Below are 7,055 nucleotides of genomic sequence, written 5' to 3' on the forward strand. Positions count from 1 at the left end.
CCGGCCCCAGCAGCTCCAGCCTGGACCCAAGCCCCACGACCCCTCCCTATTTTCCCAGACGTGTCCGGCTTTTTGGAATTTCCTCCCTAACAGGGATTTGAGGACCAAAAAGCCGGACATGTCTGGGAAAATCCGGACATATGGTAACCCTAGAATAGGGGGGCCCAGCTGGATTGGGTGGGGGGGATTATGCTGGCTGTATCTGCAGTGAACTTTGGCCTCATCTCTGGGAAGTGAGATGCTCCCCCTCCTAGGTCACCCCAAATTGTGGCTGTTCGCATCCTCCAGCCAAGGAGGTAGGAACATTCACTCTTTCCTGGCTGGGTGGTTGATTTCACTTTGGTAATGTTACAGTGACCTTAGGGAAAGGATCACTGTGTGTGTGTGTGGAGGGGGAGGGGGGGTTGTCTAATGGGCAACAGGGTCGGTCCAGTGGTGAGATCAGGGGAATGGGTCCTATTGCAGCCCTGCCACTGACTGGGTATGTGACTTCAGCCAGGTCACTGCGCTCCTTGGCACCTCCGTTTCTGTTTTTGCTGGGTGGTGCTGGCCCTGATGTTTCATGTCCAGAGGATGTTTCATGTCTAGAGGATTCAGTCAGCAAGGCTGCCCATGTGGCCCGTTCACCAGAGTTACCGTCCACTGATACCAGTCAGCTCTGTGTTCTTGGGGAACCAGGGTGCAATATCCAGTCTGACTCATGAAAGACCCTCCCCCCTCCACCAGCCTCTGCTTAAACCAAAACCCATCAGAAGAAAAAACTTGCAGAGAGCAGTGAAGGGCGTTGAAAGACATACCTAGACCCCTCCTGACAAGGGTGACAAGATTAAGACATCTCCATTAGCATACAGAATAAAGAACAAAGACAACTCCCCTAGCCGCATCTGCATGAAAGATGGGACAGAGAGATATCTCAATTTGCATACAGAATGAAAAACAGAGTCCGCACTGAACTCTGGGACCAGAAAAAGCAGGGAAGCACTGCATCATGGGAATCTCTGCTCCAGATGCTAATGAACCTATGTCTGCCCACACCCAGCTCAGCAGTTATCAGACCAATTCTAGTAAGGAATCCTTAATTGATATCCAAATACTGAAGCAGCCTAGTTGCATTGTGAGCTCCCTGGAAGAAAACACCACCCATAGCCAAGAGTGATCAGCTACTATTGTCTAGCCTAAAGAAAACCCTTGAGTCATCAGCTTACCTATAAACAAATCTAGTGTTCTCCCTTGAACAATTGTATTTTCTCTTCAAAAATCCCTACTCACCCTCCAGTCAGGGTTCTGATGCTTAGATCCAAACTATGCATCAGTTCCACTGGGACTCCATCTTCTCCTGACTGATCGTGCTGGGGGCTCTGCCTGTCTCCAGCACTCAGGAGCCTGAGCTACCACCATCACCTGGGACCCCGACCAGTTCAAGCCTCATGGTGTGGGTGAGAGATCCCCTTCTTTCTCTCTCTCTCTCTCTGTTTTCCTTTCTACCTTAGGTATTAACCTTTAATAATGTATGTTATGTTGGTTTAGCCCTCCTTGTGTAGTTATCACTAGTATTCAATACATAACTTTTATGGTTAACTTGGTTGCTTCTCTCTCTCTCTTGCTGAACTTTACTCTTCTGTGTTTTTTGCTTCCCGCATTCACTCTATAGCAACGCTTCTTTTACCTAAGTTAAAGATCCCTGCAGCACCCAAAATACTGTGGGATTTGCTCATCAAGTAGGTTACTGCCAGTACAACTGTGATGTGAGAGTGGGGATAGGGATGTGCTGAATCTGGGACGCATAAGGGTAATGGCTTGAAAGTGCTACTTGACCCAGGCATGGAGCCCAGAGGCATATAAGGAGAGGCAGCTTAAAAGTGCTGCTTCATCCAGCCCAGTGAGTCCAGAGACATATAAGGGGTCAGCTTGACAATGCTGATTGACCCGGTCTGCTCAGACTTGCTCTGTTAATGTATGTGTGGGTGTGGGTGTGTTCATCCGGTTCTGGGGCTGGAGAAATCCAGCCCTAGGGAACCTAGGTCCTGCAGGATACCTCCATTGGGAGGGGACTTGCAGAAGGGAGAAGTAGAGCTCCATATGAAAACACAAGTGACACAAGCAGTACATTAATAGAATTACAGAATTCCCTCCCTCAGAAGAGTAACCCGAATAAATGAGCATACCCCAAAGTAATGGGCAAATCTGGTAACACCACGGCTTCACCATAAGGACCGGATTCTGGGGAACTGAGCTGCTTCCTTGGATGGGTTTGGAAGTAGAACAACTCTCACAGGACTGAGAGGAATGTGGGAGGAGGTCACTCTGCAATGGTGGGAGTGGGGTGGGAGGTTATTAGAGAGGAGACAAGACTTCATCTTGGATGTTGGATGGGGGAAGCCATCCCTCAGACGTGGGGAGGGCTGGGTGGAAATTTTGCAGGTTCCAGGTGTGTTAATATCCCTTGTTCCTCGGGGTGCCCGAGTTTCTGACTAATCCTTTTTCCCTTGCAGGAGGAGGATATTACAGATAAAGTGATGGCACATCTATTTCACATCAGGTGGTTGCACCCGGTGCCCATGGCACTGCAAGGGCTTTGCCCCATGGGAAACCTTTAAGAGCCCCCCCTCGCACGTCCAGCAGCTCACACTCCCTGATGCAGGTACTTCTCTGTCTCATAGGGAAGAGGGGCTAGTGGGTGTGGAGATAGAGCTGAGAGAAACCCTCTCCCTTCTGTGTGGGGTGGGGCCTTCCTGAATCTCCTTTGTCTGGGGCATTAAGTTCTTCCCACCCTCCTTTTTCTTGACCTTGGCCTCTCTGCCATTGCCCCTGCTCCCAGGCCAAGCTCTCCATGCCCAGCCTGATGCAGAAGAGCCTGCATGTTAGGGCCAGGGCCCATGTCCCCCAGTGGAGCTCTGAGAACTCTGCATTAGAGCAGGGGAATTGCCGAGTACCACATCTGCAGCACTCACTGACCCAGGGCTGCTGTGGCAGGGCCCCTCAGTCCCTCCCCCATGCCAAGAGGGTACAGAAGGAATCTGCCCTCAGGGACCCAGATCTAGAATGCCACCTCCCTCTCACCACAAACACCCTACCCCATGCCCAGAGGCCAGTTTAGGAAGCATCAGGCTGACATGGCCATGGGGCTGGCCCAGCCCAGGACAACACATGAGAACATCTGTAGAACCAGGAATTATCATCAATAACCACTGCAGTGTGGGAGTGGTGGCCTGACATGGAACCTCTCCCTGTTTTCACTGCTCAGATGTTCCCAAGGCCCGTGTCACCCATGTGCTAGTGAATGTCCGGCCCACCTCCTACCCGGGACCCATTCCACCCACAAGGTATCCGAACCCTTGCCAGTTAGGAATGAAACTCCCCCCAAGTACCCTAGGGCAGGGAAGGATTCTCCCTATCTGACAGGTGGGGACTAAGACACAGAGGAAGGGTTATGGTCCTGGTCTCACAATCCTGAGTGTAGATCTGGGAACTGGACTGGGTCCCAGGCTAGTGCCTTTCCCATCAGGGGCAGCTTCACTTTCTGCCCTTTATTCTCCCCTCCTGCTAGGGGATCTCTGCATGTGAAATGAACAGGAGCTAGGGATGGTGAGGAGGTCCTGGCAGCTAGCTTTGGTGGGAGCTCCCCATGGCCTGGATCCCAGCCCAGAGACAGAGACATCTTTGTCATCCTTCTGTCCTTCTTTTATTCCTAGGAAGAAAGTCCCCCAGGTAAGGATTCGTGGGACTTGAACCCAGGTCTTTTGGGCTGTAGATGAGCAGTGCCTGGGAGTACCCGCAAGTCATCTTGGCAACAAGGCAGACCCCTGCCCTGATGCAGAGACAGTGCCCACCTTGTTCCTGGTTCCTGCCTGCGTGTACTGCTCTGCCCTCTGGTTCCCAGCTATTGACTCTGGCTTGACACTCAGACCAGTCTCTGGCTGCTGACCTAGGTGTAACTCTCGGTTCTTGATGTTAGCTACCAAGTCTGGTTCATATTGTCTTTGCCCTGCTCTAGCCTCACTCCAGTCCCACCCCCGACCTGCTACAACCTTGCCTCCTCCTCCTGAGCCTCCCCAAGTCCTCGGACTCTGACTACCCAGCTTCAAACTTCCTCCTGTATCTGGACTCTGGCTCTGATTCTGGTTTGTCTTGGACTCTGATCTCGGTTTTGACCCTGTCACATCCCTGGACCTTGATTCTAATACCACTCTTAGCCTAGGCGCAATCCTACACCTAGCTGTGACCTACGTTCTAACCAGTAGACCTAATTATTGGATGTAGCATGTGATATCAGGTGGTACAACTGTTTGCAGAAAAGCGGGATTTCCGGAAGTAAGTGGCCCATATTCAAAAGGAGACATGTCACACCAGGTGTGAACCATGGCCTCGCTACGTGAGACTAGCCCTGTGATGCCCCTACCGTAGTGGTTCAGTGGAGATCACTGAAAATGTAGGGGTTCCCTTAACCAGCCTCCGTCCCTAGACCTACTCCTCCATTATTGGCTCTGACACCCAACATTCCTGATAAATACCAGGATTATGTGGACAACTTCGAAAGAAAGGAGGACATATTGCCTCTGCACCGAGAATATGACTGCCCTATTGACCTACAGCCTTGGCCGAAAGTTGCCTTTGGCCGTATTTACGCAATGTCCAAACCAGAACTAGTGGCTCTCCTTTGTACAGCCATGAAAACCGATCCAAAGTGTTTATTCGCTATTAAGCGTTTCCCACAGGTGCCCTGGCCCTTTTTGGGAATAAGAAAGGTGGAACTCTATGCTTCTGTGTACATTACCAGCCCCTGAACAAAGTGAAAGTTTGGAACCAATACCCCCTATTTTTAATCCCAGAATTGTTGGATCACATGAAACCTGCATGGGTATTCATCAAACCAGACCTCCAAGGATTTACAATCTAACATTCATTTGGTTGGGGGACAAATGGAAGACAGATTTCAAAATGCATTATGGACACTTTAATTGTATGGACACTGTAATGCCATTTGCATTGACTAAGGGTCCTGTGACCTTGCAACACTTCATCAGTGATGTAGTGATCCAGAATGTCCCCAAATACATTGTCATCTATTTAGATGACATACTTCTCTCTTTGGAGAACCCAGAGCAGCACACGCCCCACATCAGAACCCAAAGAGGTTGCGGCAGAATGGTCTCTATACAAAATTGGAAAAGTGTACCTCTAGCCAACTCTCCATGGAGATTTTGGGGTACATCCTCTCCCCAGAAGGAGTTAAGAATGATCCAAATAAGGTGGAAACCATTCACTACTAGGAGGAACTTGAAGTATTCAAGAAGAGCAGTGCTTCCTAGGTTTCTCCAGTTTTACTGCTGCTTCGGGCCAGGGTTCTCAGAGCGAATAAGCCCCATGATAGCTCTCCTCCACAAGACTGTCAAATTTGTTTGGTCGCCCAAGGGCCAACAAGCCCTCAACAGTTAAAAATTGCCTTCACTGCTGCACCTATTCTGGCACACCCCAAACCAATTGAAGCATTCATCATGGAAATTGACACATCTAATATGACAATTAGGGCCTGCTTGCTCAGGCCTGGCCCCCAGCACCTTCTGCACCCCTGTGTATACCACTTCTGGAGGCTCAACCCACAGACCAAATCTAGGAGGTCCTTGATAATTAGTGTGTTCTGATTAAATCCTCATTTGAAGACTTATGTCAGTAGCTGAAGGGGACTCGCTACCCAGCACAAGTTTGGACTGATCACGAAAGCCTCCAGTATCTGTGAAAAGTCAAAGCACTGAATCAGGGACAAGTCAGCTAGACCTTATTCTTCTCCTGCTTCAATTTCAAGATTAATTAACTACAGACCGGGAACTAAGAATGGCCAGGCCAATGCCCCATTCCCTAACGCAGAATATAACCAAGAAGGGAGAAAGCTAGTGCGGAACAGTCCTTCCTCCTCAAGCCCTACAATGTGCTTAACACTACCAGACCTCAAGCTCTAATCACGCTAATTTAATCAGTCTGCTGGGATGACCCGTGGCTGGCGAATGGGGGACCCCTCCAGAAAATCAGGAGCTGAGATCTAGAAACAACATTCCATGTGGGACGCGATAATATTTACTGAGGGTCGCCTGTATGTTCTGCCAGGATGTCCCCGCTTGAAGGTACTACATCCGAACAAGGACAACTCCCTGGCAGGGCACTTTCGGTGCCTCAAAACCTCCTTCCTAACTTCCTGCTTTGTTTGGTGGTGCAAGATGTGGGTTGAAATTCAGACATATGTTGACTCACGTGACTTCTGTGTTTGCACCAAGGCACCACACACCAAATACCTTGGCACCTCTTGTCTTTGCCCCATCCCTGGGCAGCAAGTGCAAATGGATTTCATTGCAGACCTCCCTGAATCAAATGGCCACACAGTGCAACTGACTATCATAGGTCAACTGATGAAGACGGCATGCTTCATCCCCCTGTGACCGCGTACCTTCAGCTGAGAGGACAGATCAGCTCCAAATTTGCAAACCACAATGCCAACGATACCTTTTTGTGTGTGTGCTGAATATAGATTTCTGCCTGATTTCATCCTACACCAGTGGCCTCTCCGAACTTCCTGGCTAGCGACCTGGTTCAATGAATCCACTACATTCAAGAAGAACTAAGGGGGCACCTAGAGGACACTAGGAAAGACTTCAAAAAGTATGCAGACTGCCAATGACAGGAGGGGCCAGTCTTTTCAGTAGGGAAACCATTTGCTGAGGGGAGGTACCGAGCCCTTGGCACTGACCGAATTCCTAAGCTCCGTGTGTGGCAGCAGTTCCTGCCCCATCCCCCTTCATTGAACTCCTGATCCCGTCCTCCTCCCCTGGCTGTAGTGGAACAAACTCTGGGTCCCTTTGCTCACTCTGGCACCATCCATGTCCGGAGTGTCCAAACCCCATGCAGACAATGGGACTGTCCTCCCCTCACCTCCTGGGGAGGGGAGGACACTACTACCCCCATTTTACAGATAGAGAATGAAGGCAATAAAGTGACCGCTCCAAGGTCACACGTACAAACATGGGGTGGATCTGGGAACTGGACTGGATTCTACTCTAGTGCCT

The sequence above is a fragment of the Malaclemys terrapin genome, chromosome 2, assembly GCF_027887155.1.
Source record: "Malaclemys terrapin pileata isolate rMalTer1 chromosome 2, rMalTer1.hap1, whole genome shotgun sequence".
NCBI lineage: Eukaryota > Metazoa > Chordata > Testudines > Emydidae > Malaclemys > Malaclemys terrapin.